This window comes from Nomia melanderi, chromosome 5 (genome assembly GCF_051020985.1).
Source record: "Nomia melanderi isolate GNS246 chromosome 5, iyNomMela1, whole genome shotgun sequence".
In the NCBI taxonomy this organism is placed as follows: domain Eukaryota; kingdom Metazoa; phylum Arthropoda; class Insecta; order Hymenoptera; family Halictidae; genus Nomia; species Nomia melanderi.
This window is the reverse complement of record NC_135003.1, coordinates 46,382-63,120: the sequence shown is the minus strand read 5'-3', so window position 1 is coordinate 63,120 and position 16,739 is coordinate 46,382. Positions and strand designations below refer to the sequence as shown.

The window sequence follows — 16,739 nt, the reverse complement described above, 5'->3', positions numbered from 1 at the left end:
TTCATAACTCCTTGAATCGTCGAAGCATACAATCACGATCATTCAAATCCGCTAATCAATTAAACAGGAAATTACAGCACAAGTTTTTTGAAACTTTTTCTATGCACACTGTATAGGACAAACGGAGCACACACAATCACAGCACTTCCCTAAACCAATCATAACCTAAGAAAATTATCGTCTACAGGTACTACGTGTCAGCTACACAAGGAAAGCCCCGCGAAAGAAAAAGAAAACCCGTTCAGTTGTACTATTCGTCTCTCACGTTAGGTTCATCAACTGTTAAGACTGCTAAGACTCTTTCACTCACAATGTTTTGGCCACCTCGGTTTTCGACGCATGGTCATTATTGGCATGTGGAAATAACAAAGAACGGAAGCGAGACCGAATGCAATGAAGTGAGACGTAATGATAGAAAACAAAATTCTCTATAGTTCCATCTCACTCCGCTACATTCGGTCTCGTTTCCATCTTCCGTTATTACCGCGCATCAATAATGACCAGACGTCGAAAGCTGAGACGACTCGAGCTTTGTGAATGAAAGTGTTTCTTTGGCCTTAAGGATTTTTAGCTTGGCAGTCGATGAACCTATCGTGAAAAGCATATAGTATCGTGAACCTAAGCAGAATAGAATCTCTGCAAAAACGTAATAAACTACTTAAAACTATAACACAGTATTTTACTGAATCAGCCGCTGAATTCCGTTAATAATTTATCAAAACACAGTACGTTAACATTTGATCCTTCAAGACGGATTGTAGTAATTTGGATACTATTAGGTTGGTGCATATGAAATGCATATGAAAATCCAACTGTATCTACAAGGGAACTTGCTACCAGAATGAAAGTTGACCATACAACAATATTGCGACACCTTTCTGAAATTGACAAGGTGAAAAAAATAGATAAGTGGGTACCGCACGAACTAACCGAGCGAAATAAGCTGAATCGGTTGAACATATGCTCATCATTACTAACCCAATTTCATCGAGTGTCATTTTTCGGATTATTACTTGTGATGAAAAATAGGTTCTTTACGACAATAGGAAAAGGTGTGCTCGGTGGCTTGATAGGGATGAGGCTTCTGCTCATACTCCAAAGCCATTACTTCATTCACGGAAAATTTCAATAACAGTTTGGTGGAATGTGACTACTCATTCCTTCAAACTGGGGAGGTAGTTACAGCCGAAAAGTACTGCCAGTACATTGATGAAATCTAGGGGAGTCGCGGTTGTGTTCTATGAGAGATCCCGTGGCTCCCCCTCCTAGCCCAGGAAGGTCGCCATGGAGGTTTTAGTGGGTAAGAGCCCCACAGTACCTCCGGCCGCTCCCCGGGGCGGCCGGGGTGTCTCTGCATGTCTCTGCCTGTTAAAAAAAACAATTGCGAAATTAAATGAATTAAAATATGAAATTTTGCAGCACCCAGCTTATTCACCGGATCTTTCGCCAATCGACTATCATTTTTTTAAATATTTAGAAGTTTTTACGAGCTAAATAGTATGAAAATGAAGACAGCCTGAAAAATTTCATATCAGAGTTTATTGATTCTAAAGGTCAGAATTTCTTTAAGATAGGCATTCATGCATTAAAATCTCGTTGGGAAAAGTGTATTGAAGCAAACGGAGTATATTTTAAAATTCGACATTTCATACGCACGAACTTAGTACATCCTATAACAGCAATCCATCCTTCGATGAACGAAGATCTTATCCAGCAGCAGCGCGCCGATTATTCGACATTGTTTGATTTTCAGCCTAACCAGAATTGAAATAGAATTGCAAAACAGTCTCCAGCAACGAAGCAATTGCATTCTCCATTTCTGGATGCCTGGCCACAAAACATCATCTCCGGAGAGTGTTGGTGGCGTCCTATATACAACCTAGAATCGCTACCAAATCATCTCACATCAGATTCCGTACAAGCGTGCAGGATAACCGCCGCACATCGGAACACGTCACCCGTTCTTCTTTTCGAAGCGTAGAGGACCGTCTTTACGACCAGGAGACTTCTGGTTTGTCGTATCCAGAATTGAAGCGGAACGTGAGGCAGATTCAGACACAAAAACCGGAAAAAAGCCAATTTAAACATATTACATAAGCTGTACATTTTTTATTACATAATATTGTTGAATGTATGAGGAAGACTGTATTACTTTTCCTATTTGTGCGTTCATAAATCAGTAAACTTAATCGAAAGTCGGGAGATATTATTGCATGCATTGCCTTTTCAACCATATTACGACGCACAACGGTGCTTTTTGAAGAAATGCTGACCAAAATTCAATTTTCGAAGTATGCAACAGCTTTTTTTCATATAGTACGGGGTATAGCACGATAAAGGGTCAAAAGTGTCCTTAGATCGATTTTTCTCCAGAAACTTTCCTTCCGTAGCTTACACATAGAAAATATTGTACACTAATTTTCATCAGCCCTCTATGTCAATCAGAAGGGTAGTTATAGGGTAAATTCAAGTTATCAGTTTTTGCCTTATTTTTCCTATGTAATGACATGTAAAAATTGTAAACAAATTCTGAAACATTTGTAAATCGATGTAAAGTATTGCGAGTAAACTTGGCGTTTGCGTGATTTGAGTGTGTTTTGTATCTTATATGTCGTATGTTATTCTGTTTTGCTTTACTATTCTGTCAATTCGAACTGTGGATTTTACATTCGGTTTATTAAATGTTTTATAATTCACATTACACTGCGTAATTCTATCATTATGATAGTCATTCTCAATTTTTTTTTAATTTTTTAATTTTTTTTTTATCTCATTAAATACATATATATTGTTTCCTAATTCTCTTTTTACTGAAGATCCACATTTTCAATATCTAATAGTAACTACTATAGTAGAAAGATTTTTTATCATAGGTTCAGGTGATGCAACAAGTTTATTGCAATGGAACACGATATATACTTAAGCACTTGATGACATTTATTCATAGAAACCAATAGTATATACAAAGTGAAATCTCGTGGGGAAGAACGCAACGCGGCAGACGCGAGACTCGAAAATCGAAATTCTCCGGGTGCGCGGAGAAATCGTGAAGATACAATTACACGTGTTGTCCTTCTCAGAACTCGCTTTCCGGAAGACGAAAGCAAAGCAGGTGGTATACCGGAAGCACGTCAGAAGATGTCTTTACATACAATTCGTTGCTTACGCGCGTGTTGGGGCACCAGAGAACCGGGTGATGCGACCTTTGCACTCTTTCCCTCTATCACTACACGACTTTCTTTTTGGCGACAATGACTTATCAAATTTATACATCCAGTAAAAATATCGCCCTTCTCCAAAATTTATGCACTACAGCGATGGGAGCCCAAGATAACGAACTACAGAATTCAAAGCGGTGGACCTCAAAACAACAGCTCCGTCAAACCTAGAGTTCGCTGCAGCTCCCAGTTTTTCTAAACTCTCTTTCCCGCGCTACTGAGAAAAAGTTTGCAAGGGCAGATAAACTTTTTTTAAACAAGTGATACCTACGCGAACCTCTGTCAGTTTGTGCAGCAAATTCTGTTTAATAAACTTAAAGGGAAACCGATTTTTTGAAAATTTCCTCTCTGCAACACTCAACCAAAGTCACCTCAACAACACCTTCGAGGTGTGTGTAGCATTTCAAGCAGTTTAATATAGGATTCTTGCGATTAATACCACTGAGAGGCGAGTCCCCTTGGCAAACCTAGAAGCTCGACGATCGAGTAGTAATAATATGATACGTTGTTCTGTGGTGGTAGATATCGGTGAGACAATATTAATGCAATGGTAAAACTTTTTTATAAGGATTCTTTTGTAAATGAAATTTTTGTGAACCTGTCGATGTACTGCGTCCTGACTGGTCTTGATGATTTTAAAATATGTTGTTAGAACGAAACTGTGTTGTAGGATGCCGTGCTGTAGAAATGCTACCTGTATTTCAAAATCATCAAGATCAGCGAAGACGCAGTACATCCATCAATAGGTTGACCGAAATTTTGATTAACGCATTTGGGAGATTCTTCGGATTTCTTACATAGGTACTGACATGATCCAAGTCAGCCTGTGCCTCAAAAGTGAAGAGGGGCAAGAGGATTCGCCCACACGCTCCACCTCAGCTTACAGCTCAGCCAGTAACAAAGATGTACCTAAACTAATTCCGCCATTACTATCGCGGGCTGAGCGTCACGAGTGGACATCTCCCCTTACCCTTTTTCACTTTTCAGCCACAGACTGGCTGGGATCAGTCAGTAACGCACTGTACATATATTCCAAAATATTTCGTGTCTTATCTCATTTTAATCGCAAAAACCTCTCAATTCAATTTATAAAAATTCAGCGGATAAAAGTGAAAAATAAAAAAGTTCTACATTGCATTAGTATCTCCTCATTCATCTATTTGTTGTGATCGTTCCGAAGTTTGGATCTCTTGCTTTGTCATTCAGGCCGTTTTTTTCTATAGAGAGGACAAACAGAGGAGTTCGGTCGGGCATTGCTTCGTATGATAAATTATCTAAGCTCTCTTTGCCAACCGTCACGTTCGGCGTTTGCTGACATTTTAACGTATCGCCACACAAATAAAAAGTAATGTGTTGCTTAAATGATCTCAAAGAGTGGGACATTTAAATTTTAATGATGTCGTTTTATGCCACAAAACAATTTCCTTTACTTAAGGATGAACCAAAATTGTTAGAAGACAGCTGCTCGCGGAGTACCCACGAATGAATCGTGACATCAAAAGGATGCACGCTTTCAGCCAGCGTAAACTGGATTCCTAGCCCAGAAATTAGGCAGATAGTGCTGAGGAAGAACAAAAATACGAAGAAGCGTTAAACGGTTCCCGTCGAATGAAACAGCACTGCGCGGTTCGTACAGCGTAGCGAGTGCAGTCATACAAAGCCAAACAAGCACAGGCTAGAAGGGATGATGATGCGCCCCATCGAGGTATAATACCCGAAACAAAGGACCTCAAGGCGACAAGTGAGACCGCCGAGCCAATGTACGCTACAGGACCTATATTTGGAACTATACCAATAGACCAAATATATGGCCAGAATTTTCACTTCTTGAAATATCCTCTATTAGTCGAGAGAACTTATCGCGGATAACGGAACATTTATTCATACTCAGCCAGACAGTGACATTATTGAGCGAGACATCAACGCTGAAACCCACAACTTATACGAGTGTTACCTAGCACTCAGAATAACGCGGTAACGAGTAGAAGCTTCTCTTGCCAAGAATAACGCATAACAACCGTTGGAAGTAGGATTATTTCCAAACGGCTTTCAAGTTATTGAAAACTTCTTGGAATTCGGCCCTATCAATAATCTTCCTGTCAATTCTAGAAGCGCATTATAGAGACTGCAGTATCCCTGTGATGCGTATCCCAATGCAATCGAGACACGGATATAGTTTCGCTCCCAAATTATGGGGTAATATAATGAAGTTTTTGAATCGATGTAGACTAAATATAAGATCAACCCATTACACGCAAAAAAGAAAGTGATCAGTGGATTGATCAGATTTATGTAAGTTAACCTTTTCGATACGGTTATGTCTCCCGCGCATATGGTTCTACTGAACGGCTAGTTAAAACGCGAATGTACATTTTATCGAAGAATGTAATGCATTATAAATATTTCGATTTGAAAAATTGTTTAAGAGTTTAATTCTGTGTAATAAATTTGGAAACGAGGATACACACATAAACCTACATCCATGATTTACAACAATAATGGGTTATTTACAAAAATATCAGTGAGTAACTATAGCCACCGGTAGTACACAGTGAGCGTACAATGATGGGTGACTGTAGTCACCGATAGTATCGAAAGAGTTAAACAAGCGAATGGTGGTCGGTATGAAGGAAAATATGGAAAATTTCAACCAAATATGTAAAGCTTCTATAGAAAATAAGATACATCAGTTACCATTTGAATCGTCTATCAGAAGAGGAAAACAATTATTAGGCTTGGTTCACAGTAATATTTGTGGCGTTAAATATTTTGTTAATTTTATAGATAATAAAACTCGTTATATTCATGTGAAGCCGTTCAAGAAACGATCAAATGTACTGGATGCTTTCAAACAGTATAAAGTTTTCCTATAAAAAAACATATAGCTAGACAAAAGCGGACAAGTAAAAAAATGTCTTTGATTTGAAAACGTGTGAATGTCGTTGGCTTCAAAAATAGGGAATAGAAAATATGGGGTTCCATTTAAGAATCGTGACGTAGCCCCTGCAGGACGTTACAAGGTCACCTCACGGTCAAATACCTCCTGCCCTAACATATAGTATTTCATACCCTGTAACTTTTGTTTGACACGTTTGTGCGTAGCACAGATACTTTTCAAGATAATTCGGTGTTCTTGATTCAGTCCGCATACATTTTTTTAAAGTAAACCTATTTTTACCTTGGAAACTATTGAGTTTTGGACCCATGTTCACTGGAGTTTTTTTTACTCAGTTTAGTGAGTTGTACATGCCCTATCATTTGTGCACAACAACTTAGTTACACCTTGTATGTATACGGAAATTTAGCAGAGGAAGAAAATATATCTTGGTCGGGTATTCGTTTAAGGCGTAAGCATATCATAGGTATATGGGAAACAAGACGAGCAGATCAATATGCTACGTCATATTCTTTTCTCCGAAAATCCTTAAAATGGTGGCGTACATTTTTTTTGGAGGCTTAGAAATTTTCTTCATTAATTCGTATATACTCTATAAATTCGAGAAAAAGAAAAAAAAGAAAAGATCACTTACTCATTTGCGCTATCTAAAAGTGTTTGTTCAGCAATTGGGAGGAACCTATCGTCAGCCTCGTGATTGAGCACCGACGTCAAGCATCAATGAACCCCAATTAAATGGAAAGTTCTATGTTGTTTTGAAAGGGATAAAGAGGGATTGCAAGGTCTGTTCTGACTGAAGTAATCCTGGCGGTAGACGTGAAACCTTAAATTATTGTTATACGTGCCCTGACAAACCTAGGATGCATCTTCAGGATTGTTTTGTAAAATATCATACAAAAAACAATTAGAGAGTGTAATATTCAACAGATTTTATTTTGTAAAACGTAGAAATAAATAAATTATTGAAATTTTATCATTTGCATACGTTTGTTTGAGTATAAATCATTTTAAAGTACCTGTAACACACTTGCCTAATATAACCAAAGTCGTCTCGAATTGCTAATTCGCCCGAACAAAGGTCCTCAAATGCAAAGGGTTAATAAACATAGTTATTCCCGACCCATATACATACACTATAAAATTAGAGGCTCAAGCGGGGATCGCGAGAACAAGAAATCATAGAATTAGAATAACTGAGAATAGAGAAACAGTGTTGTTGATTGAACAAGTTGAGTCGATAGATACGGTGAATCTGTAACTGAACTGTTAAATTGTATAATCTGGTGTAAAATAAATTGTATATCGTGTTAAACATGAGTAAAGAAGAGAAACAACATCATAATCAAGTTCTCGGAGGGAAACAAAATCAGTTAAAAATTGGAGAAGATACCCTTCATGAAGCTCGCCGAATTGAAGGAAGAACTAGAAAGACGTAAGTTGAAAAGGATGGGCAACAAAAAAGAGTTGTAAAATCGATTAAAAGCATCTTCCGCCCTAGAATTCTAACACAGTGCTGATGGTGCGGAAGAAGAAACAGACAGATAGATGGAAGATGAAGGACATGTTTGAAGTTGTGCGAGACACCATAGTAGCGCGCATCTGCTGACATTCACAGACATTGAGGAATCAATGACTATGTTCAGCAATGATGATGGAGTGAATGTTCCCTGCTGGTTAGAGGAATTCGAAGACACGATTGAAGTGCGTGAATAGACGTACTCGCAAAAAGTAGTATACGCAAAGAGGCTTGAGCAAAATTGTTCGTGAATTACGATAAGTGGGGTAAAAGCTGGATTGCGTTAAAGAAGGCACTGAAATTCGAATTTGCACAAAGTATATTATGCCTATAAAGTGCATAAAGTATTGTCCCGCCGGAACAAAAAACTCAACGAATCGTACATAGCGTTCGTATATAGCGAAGCGGGCAGATACATCAGCTCTGACAGTCACCTAACATATATATGTATATATATAATCGACGGAATTCACGACGACAAGGTGTATAAGGCGATACTATATGGAACCAAGAACATTCAAGCATTAAACGAGAAATGCACGTTGTATAAAATAATGAAGGAGAACATGAAGACGAAGAAGCCAGCCGAAATACAGACCAGAAGTGCAGTTGCCTAGGAGACTGTCCGTCACTATGTTCCCTGTGCGGGGATTATGTAAAAATCGGCGTACCGAAATTGGGTAGTAAGATTTCAGATTTTCGTGCAGTAGATTCTGATAATAACACTGCGGAACAAATTTGAATTTTTTGTTGTCTCGCAGTAATCACTAGGTGATTGTTACAGAGTTCCTTACCCTAAATACGAATCCGAAAACCAAATTGCTAGGTCACGTCCAGTTTTCGAAAAAACTGCGTTCTTGTAAAAACGGTCGAATTTTTTAGAGAACCAAGTGTTACGTGAAAACTAAAAACGATAGGCAGTTAAAATTTATCGTAGAAAATTTATACTACAACAATTTTGAATTTTACGTATCATTAAATGTTTGTAAATGATAATCAAAGCTTAAAAAGAATAGCAAAGAACAGAAAGCGAGATTGATTGTGATGGAATGAGACGGAACTATAGAGAATTTTGTTTTCTTTCGTTACATCTCACTTCATCGCATTCGGTCTCACTTTTGCCTTTTGTTATTGCCTCGCATCAATAAGACCATGCGCCAGGAGCCGAGGCGGTCCGAGCATTATATGTGGAAGAGTCCCGTTTTTCCCGTACACTTTTAGCTTGAGGGTCAATAGAATTAACGTGAGAGACGTATAGTATTAAGATGAATATCAACCTATACAATGATATATCTGTTTATAAGAGGTCTCGAAGGCTCTCCCATCATGATACAGTGGAAGTAGATAGACAAAAAGATTCATGGTTAGAGGACAAAATTATATAGCCATCCCATTCAGACGATGCAGGTTCAATACTTTTAGTTAAGAAGAACAAGTCAACTTAGAATTTGCGTTGACTACAGGCAGCTTAACAGAAAAATTGGTAAAGATAGATATCTGTTACCATTAACAGAGAACCAATTAGATTTATTGTAAGAATATTAACCTTTTAGATATGGCGCGCTTACCGCAACAATACATCCCTGGAATGGCGCGTCTGGCCGCGGATGCCACAAAAACGGTTTATGACGGTTTCCACTACAATATTACGCGTGAATAGAGTTCTCTCGTGGGATCTGACAAAGAGTACGGTTTTACCCGAATGTGTATATAAGAGCATTGTTCGCTGATCACTTTTTTTCTCCTCAGCTACGGACCTCCATTCTCACTCACATAATGCAACCCGTCAACAATATTTCAGAAATTTATAAACGCAACATTTAAAGAATTAATAATCACAGGAATTGTACTTACTTATATTGATGATTTAATAATTCCATAAATAAATTTTACAAGTGGAATAATAAGTCTTAAATCTGTGCTAAAGGTAACTTCTGAGCATGGCTTGCAGATTAATTAAAAGAAATGTTTTCTGTAAAGTGAGGTCGAGTATGTAGGACACATTGTTGCAAATGGCAGTGTTAAACCATTTAGACACAAGACTAAAGCTATGATGAAATTTTCAAAATCATAGTGTAGGAAAGATATACAGAGCTTTCTAGGGTTAACAAGGTATTTTAGAAAATTTATCTACCGTTATACAATCATTGCGCGACCGTTAATAAATTTGTTGCGAAATAATGCAAGTTTTACCTGCGAGATAAACCTGTATACTATTCAAGTGGAAAGATTTCTTCTGCAGAAAAAAAATATTGTAAATATGAATTTGAGATTTTTGCGATTGTAAGGGTATTAAAAAAGTTTCACGTATATCTTCTGGGCAACCTATTTAAAACTGTACCTGTACCGCTTCTTCTCGAAGAATTTAATTACAAAGTTAAGCATGGACCAAGGATGCATCGTTGGTAGTAGTACCCAGGTCAATGCAAGCGCAGGCAGCCCGTCAGACGTATGAGCAAAGACACTTTGCGGTCATAAAAACTGGGGCTATTATTAAGAACAATTACTATAACAAGTGTGTAATTTATTTTCTCGTGCCTCGATTCTTAACAATGTCGACGTGTTTAATAACTTGTGTTTTGTTATTGTAATTTTATAAACTACACAATGAATTCTGTTATTGTGTTGCATTCATATTTTTCATGTCTTACGATTCTGAAATGTTGTTTAAATGTACTATTAAATATTGAGTTTTAAGTTAACTGAAAGTGTAATTTATTTTTTAAAAAACAAACATATATCTACTTAAAGGTACTTTAAAAAACTGCAAATAATAAAATAAAAAAAAAAAATTATTGATAAGTGTACACTAAAATATATTAATATTCTTACATCAAAATATAGCATTTTGATTTTTACAGTTAAAATTAATGAAGTTTATGATCGTTAGTTAAAATCTACCATTTTATTTCTTATTTCCTATCTGCCATATCACCAAAAAAAAAATACATATATATTTATATCGGTCGCGGTACTACAATGAGCGAAATCGTCATAGTTCTGTGGAATATTCTAACGGTTTGGTGCGGAATTATCTTGGATCTCGTGTTAAAAGACAAGTCAGTAATTAGGCTGATTGTAAGTGCCAAAGTGGACAAAACTTTAATTCGCTACATCTCAGAAACAAGATCAAATATAACAATTATAATTATTATAATTATTCAATAATTATTGAAGATATTAGAATCACAGATGTATTTGACAGAGCTACCTATATAGCTAGTTTTATTCAAATGACTATTTCAGAAATTATTCTCTTAAGTAAACAGTATCATTGGTACTGTTCAAAACTTTAAATCAAGTTTTAATACCATACAACATTTTGTATATGACCTTTCAAATACTCTTAAAACAGAACAGAACGGATGTTTCAAAATAAAGAAAATCTTAAACATGTAAAATTAGTACTTCATAATAAATTAAGACTATATAATTAGTAAACATTAAAAATTAACACATCAAGCAGAAGAAAACTTGTCAAAAATTAAAAAAGACAATCTCTTCTACTTTTGTTTAAAAACAGAGTTCTAATCAAACTCCTGAAGAAGGAATAAAAAAATACATGACTAATACTGACAAGCAACTATATATACACCTTGGCTTTGAACCTATTTCTATCAGAAAAATAGTATATTATCATTATTTTATTCGAAATAATGTTGTTATTGATAATGCATTGAATGACACTTCATTGTTGTTAGATAAGGGAACATAATTATACATAAAAATCAGTTTTAAAGGGGTTAAAGACATTATTAAAAAATCCTCCAAAAGACTTTTCAGTACATTTGGTAGTCTAGTTGATAAAAAAAATAGATTATTTGTACCAAAAAGAATTTGAATGTTAATATTTTTAAACAAGAATCTATATTAAACTTTTTTGTAGATTGTTGTTTTTGTTTGTAATATTTATTCATATTCTATATATTATTTAACCGTGGTCAATAAAAATTTGTGCAAAACTGTTGACTACAGTTCATGCAACAAGATATTTCTCTTACAAAACAAAATTAGTTTCAAATTTCTATAGTTTTGAGTTTTGAAAATTTTAATATTTCAAGAACTTACAAAGTTTCTGATTCAGGCTTCAAGTATTTGAAAATTAAGTTTGATAATTTATTTGATTCATTTAATCATTTTATTGCAATTATGAATGGTTGCATATTCATTGTCAGATCATATAATTATAAAAGTACAGACATTTATATATTAACTTTGCCTTCAGAAATCTACCATGAGGTCATATCTAATGTAATACTAAAATTTGCGAGTGCAAACAGTTAAAAAAATATGAAATGCAAATGGAACTGCAAATATCCAAATAAAGGATTATCTTCGAAGATCTAACCATATATTGTGAAAGTGTAAAAGAATATAAATTTCAACGATACTATAAGCTGTTTCATAAAAATTGCTATTGCACAAATATACATTAAGTAAAAGTACTAAGTTAGATGTTAGAACACCCAGCATTCCGTTAAATGTGTTTGTTATTTTTAATATTTAAACGAATATATTCTGTTCACTTTATATATTCCTCGATTAAATAATCTAACAGTAACATACAGTTACAGATAATACTTTATAGAAGTATAATAAAATCACAAAGAAGTCTGTATATTTATCTGTCTGTATATATAATCATCATAATTGAAAATAAAATGAATATATCTGTACAGCAAGTGTCAAAAGAAATTTTATATAATTATTCTATTAAATTACATTTACTTTTATTTAATATAAATGAAAAAAATGTCTTCATGTGGATACATTTAAATAAACAAAGACAATTTCTTGTTAAAATAAACTCACAAAGTAATAGAAATAAATCTATTAATAAAAATAGAATAAGAAAAATAAAAGAAAAAAATGTTATCCCCTATTAAAATATTTGTTACAGTTACATTGATTATTAATTGATTTATATTAATAATAACCGGCTGATATTAATAATATCTCAATGAAGAAGTTACAGTCAATAATTTATATGACTTCATTATATAAACCATTATTAATAATTCACAACTATCAACGGTAAATATAGTAATTTTCATTACGATCAGTTTGAAAGTTGCTAAAAGCGAAAAAATACAACGTCCGTAACCGTAAATATTTGTCAAACATCAACAAAAAGTCGAAATAAATTACCTTTAAAAGGATAAACTAACTTTAAGCAATAAATAAATAATAAATATTATAAAAAATGTTTTCATTATATTTACCACGTTTCACTGTTGATTATTAATATTTACTGGTAATTACATATTATTAATAACACTGAACAAAAGAAAAAATATAGAAAACAACTTACCGTTATTGCTTGTTTGTTGAAACGTAGTTTCAGGATCCGGTTTGACCAATATATTCTGCAATTTACATGCAAATGTTGATAAACGAATGCAATTTACGAGGGTACATGTATATGCAGTCAGTATTAAATATAAATTTACCTGTTTATTACAATAAAAATGTAATTCTTATAACGCAATATGTCCTACGAATTACACAAGTACGCGCCAGAATACGAAGGACTGCAACGGGTAGGGATTTGAGATTCGTATCTGTTCCTCACTTCTTACTCTCTACGTTTTAGCTTTGTGATTGGCTCTTTCTTCGGCTCCTTTCGTTATTTTTCGGAAAAGAAAAAAGTATCTCTAAAAGAACGTAATAAAAACGAAAATTATATTTGAAAAATATACACAATTTGAGAAATTTTATTGACTTGTAAGATAATATTGAGAATGTTTGAAAAGTGGAAATTAGCGTGTGAATCAGTGCAAGATTCAGTGATTTAGCGTATAAAGTGTTGTCTTGAAGTTAGTATAATATGTAATCTTAAATTTTATAATTGGAAAAAATATTATAATGATCTCCTATGGTCGAATGAATGAAAAATGAATGAGTGGGGAGTGAATTTTCAGAAAAACAGGATCGGCACGTGTGTTATTAGTATGGCTGTGAAATCGGCGGATATAGTGTAATATGCACTAATAATAAGAATTGTAAAGAACGTAAAACTGCAATCAGTATTGGACAAAAGGTATTCAATATAATGAATAAATAATGACGAAAAAATTAAATCTACGAAAGATTAATATATTCATTATTCATATATAATAATTGAACTGAATTAGTTTGTCATTTTTTATTTGTTACTTTGAATAACTTTTGACCAACACTGCATACTATAACATAAGAAATGTAAATGACATTGCCCAGCTATCAATCGAATTTTTTAATTACAAATATGAAATAACAAATAAAAGTTTCTTACATGAGTAATGAATAACTTTATTTTGACTAATAAATACTTGTTGGTCGCCATTGATATTGTATTCTTAGGAATTCGTATACGTATATATTTGATTATGTGCATTGACTGACTTTGTCTTATTGAATTCATCAGAATGCCAATTCGTCTAAGTATGTATTCAACATAACCATAGCCTTTTAAATGGTGTATTTTACAAAGTAATCTACGAGAAGTGAAGCACAAGATCAGTTTTTATATTTCTCCTAAATATCATACTATTTTACAAATATATGTTAATATTACATTCTTGAGTATTTTTATTTTTCAAACATAAATACAGTAGGCCTTCGACTTTCGCACATAATTGGTTCCTGAAAGTGTGCGCGAATGTTGAATGTTTGAAAGTAGAGGGATGTAAAAGAATATGCATCAAAAACTATGTTTTAAAGTATTTATCTATCAATATGTATACATAATGAAGTTAAAGAGGCTTGTTAAGTGCTTTCGGGTATTTCCTTTATAAAGTTGTCAAGAGTTAGTTGAATACAACCCATTTTGTTCTTTTCTTGATAAAGATTTCTATAACATGCTGTGTCTTTCTCAATTGCCCTACATACTTGAGATATACGTTCTCCATTGGCATCACATTCTTCCATAACAGTCAAAAATTTGTCAAGATGCATGAAGACTTCATTCATATTTTTAATTGTCTTGACGATTTTATCAGCTTCCTCTTTCTCACTTTCATTGTGTATTTCACTGTTACTCAATTGTTGCTCAATTAAGTATTCATTTGACAGCGGTGCTGAGTAATATTCAATCAACTCATTAACATCTTCTTTGTTGACTTCCAAGTTTAGTTCATTCATTAAGGTAACTATTTCATCTGTGAGAGTTTCCGGTGTTTCTTCAAAATTTATAAAATCGCTCATCATTTCTGGGCATAAGTATTTCCAGGAACCTTTCATTGTCGACTCTTTTATTTCAGCCCACGAGTCTCCAATATTATAATTTTTCCAAAAATCTGTTAATGTTGATCCATCTTACCTATTAGTTGCCTTGATGCCCTTAGTCATTATTGTCCTCATATAATATTGTTTATGAGGCAGGTAGTATTGGGAGGAAGAAACACAACATTGATCTCCGGGTATAAATTCTGTAGAGATTTTGGGTCTCCTGGAGCATTGTCTAAGATTAATAATGCTTTAAATTGTAAATTATTATTTTTACAATATTGTTTAACTGTCGGCACGAAATGCTGAGTGAACTTTAAATATTAACGTAGTAATTCAGGCACTTTTATTTGATTTTCAAATGACCGGAAGCAATTCTTTATTTTTCCCTTTCAATGCTCTGGGATTTTCTGCTTGGTAAACTAACAATGGCTTCAATTTTAAATCACCAGCTAAGTTTCCACCAAGAAGTAATGTCAATCAGTTTTTGGAAGGCTTATGTCCAGGAGCAACTGATTCTCCCTTCGATAAAAATGTACGATTAGGCATTTTTTTCCAAAACAAACCCGTTTCATCTACATTGAATATTTGACTAGAAGAATATTCTCCATCTTCAATAATTTTGGATAATAAGGAAATAAATTCTTTCGCAGCATCTTTATCTGCATCGGCCGATTCTCCAGTGAATTTAATATTGTGTGAAGAATATCTCATTTTAAATTTGTCAAACCAGCCATTACTTGCTTGAAATACCGTGTTAGAATCTTCATTTAATCTAGCCTTCCAATCTTCATGCAAACTAAGAGCCTTAGCTTGAATAATTGAAAAACTCAGAGGGACATTATTTTGATGTTGACCATCAATCCATGATGACAAAGATCTTTCCATTTCATCCACCACTATGTCGTGTCTTTTGGAAACAATCTTCGAAGATATATGTTGAGCCGTCACGGCTTAATAGCATCGACACATGCAAAGACTTAAGCTCTTTACAGCACGGGGCAAAAAACGGCTCTTATTGTTTAGTATTTTAAAGGCACATCGCGGCAATACTCATTGGTCTTTTGAAATCAAATTCCAAAACTTTCCTTTCACCCGCATGTGGCAGCTAACGACGGGTTGTAAATGCATATTTCTGAAGGGCGACCAAATGGTATCCTAAGGACACTCAGTTCCTGGGGTTTGCCTGGAAGAAATTTGTATCCAAGCTAAAAACATAGTCTCTGCATGTCTTAGGTAGCACCCCACCCTCGTTAGACTAGGCGCACCAAGGGCGCAGCAACGGTGGAGACAATTCGTTTTGAAAGCCCCTGATTGGGACTTGTCAATTTTGGCGATAACCAATCAGGGTGTTTTCTTAAATTTCGGAGCTGACGATCTGACTCGTAGATCGCCAGCGAAACAGACAACTCAAAACTTTCAAACGATACACATCATACAAGCGCGTCTTAGTGTTCAGATATAATTGTACACACAAAAAATACAGTCCACTAACGAAGGAGCAAGCGGTTTCATTTAATCAGCTCCAAGTAAGGACACTGCTGTGAACGCCCAACAATATATTTCCACAGTTTTGAACGTATTCCTTAATTTTGCTCTTGTTTTTCGAAATTGAACATATCGTAGATCTGTTTAGACCGTACAAACGTCCGATGGAAGCAAAAGATTCACCATTTTCAGAACGTTTAATTATTTCCATCTTTGTCTCGATCGTATGAAGTTTATGAGTCCTTAATTTCTTTTTGTTCGTATCAACATTGCAGTTTTTCCGTTTCTGTTTTGTTCTCTTGATCCGAACAACATTGTAATGTGATGGTTGGTCTGATGTCCTCTGAGGGGGGACATTCGATCGCAGAGGATTAAACAGTTGAATCTTTAAAAATGTGCGAAATAGCGAATTGTG

The 16,739-nt window shown here is 34.6% G+C and overlaps 1 protein-coding gene across 3 annotated transcripts in view; it reads right to left on the bottom strand.

Annotated features, from left to right (window-relative positions):
- Positions 1–13,189, bottom strand: part of LOC116424803 (uncharacterized) — a 32,457-nt gene extending 19,268 nt beyond the window's left edge. For all 3 annotated transcript variants that reach the window (XM_031971685.2, XM_031971688.2, XM_031971686.2), the window contains exons 1-2: positions 13,081–13,189; positions 12,942–12,996 (exon numbers count right to left, since the gene is read on the bottom strand). The gene's annotated coding sequence lies outside the window, so the exon portion shown is untranslated. The remainder of the gene's footprint in view (positions 1–12,941; positions 12,997–13,080) is intronic.
- Between the last annotated feature and the right edge of the window lie 3,550 nt (positions 13,190–16,739).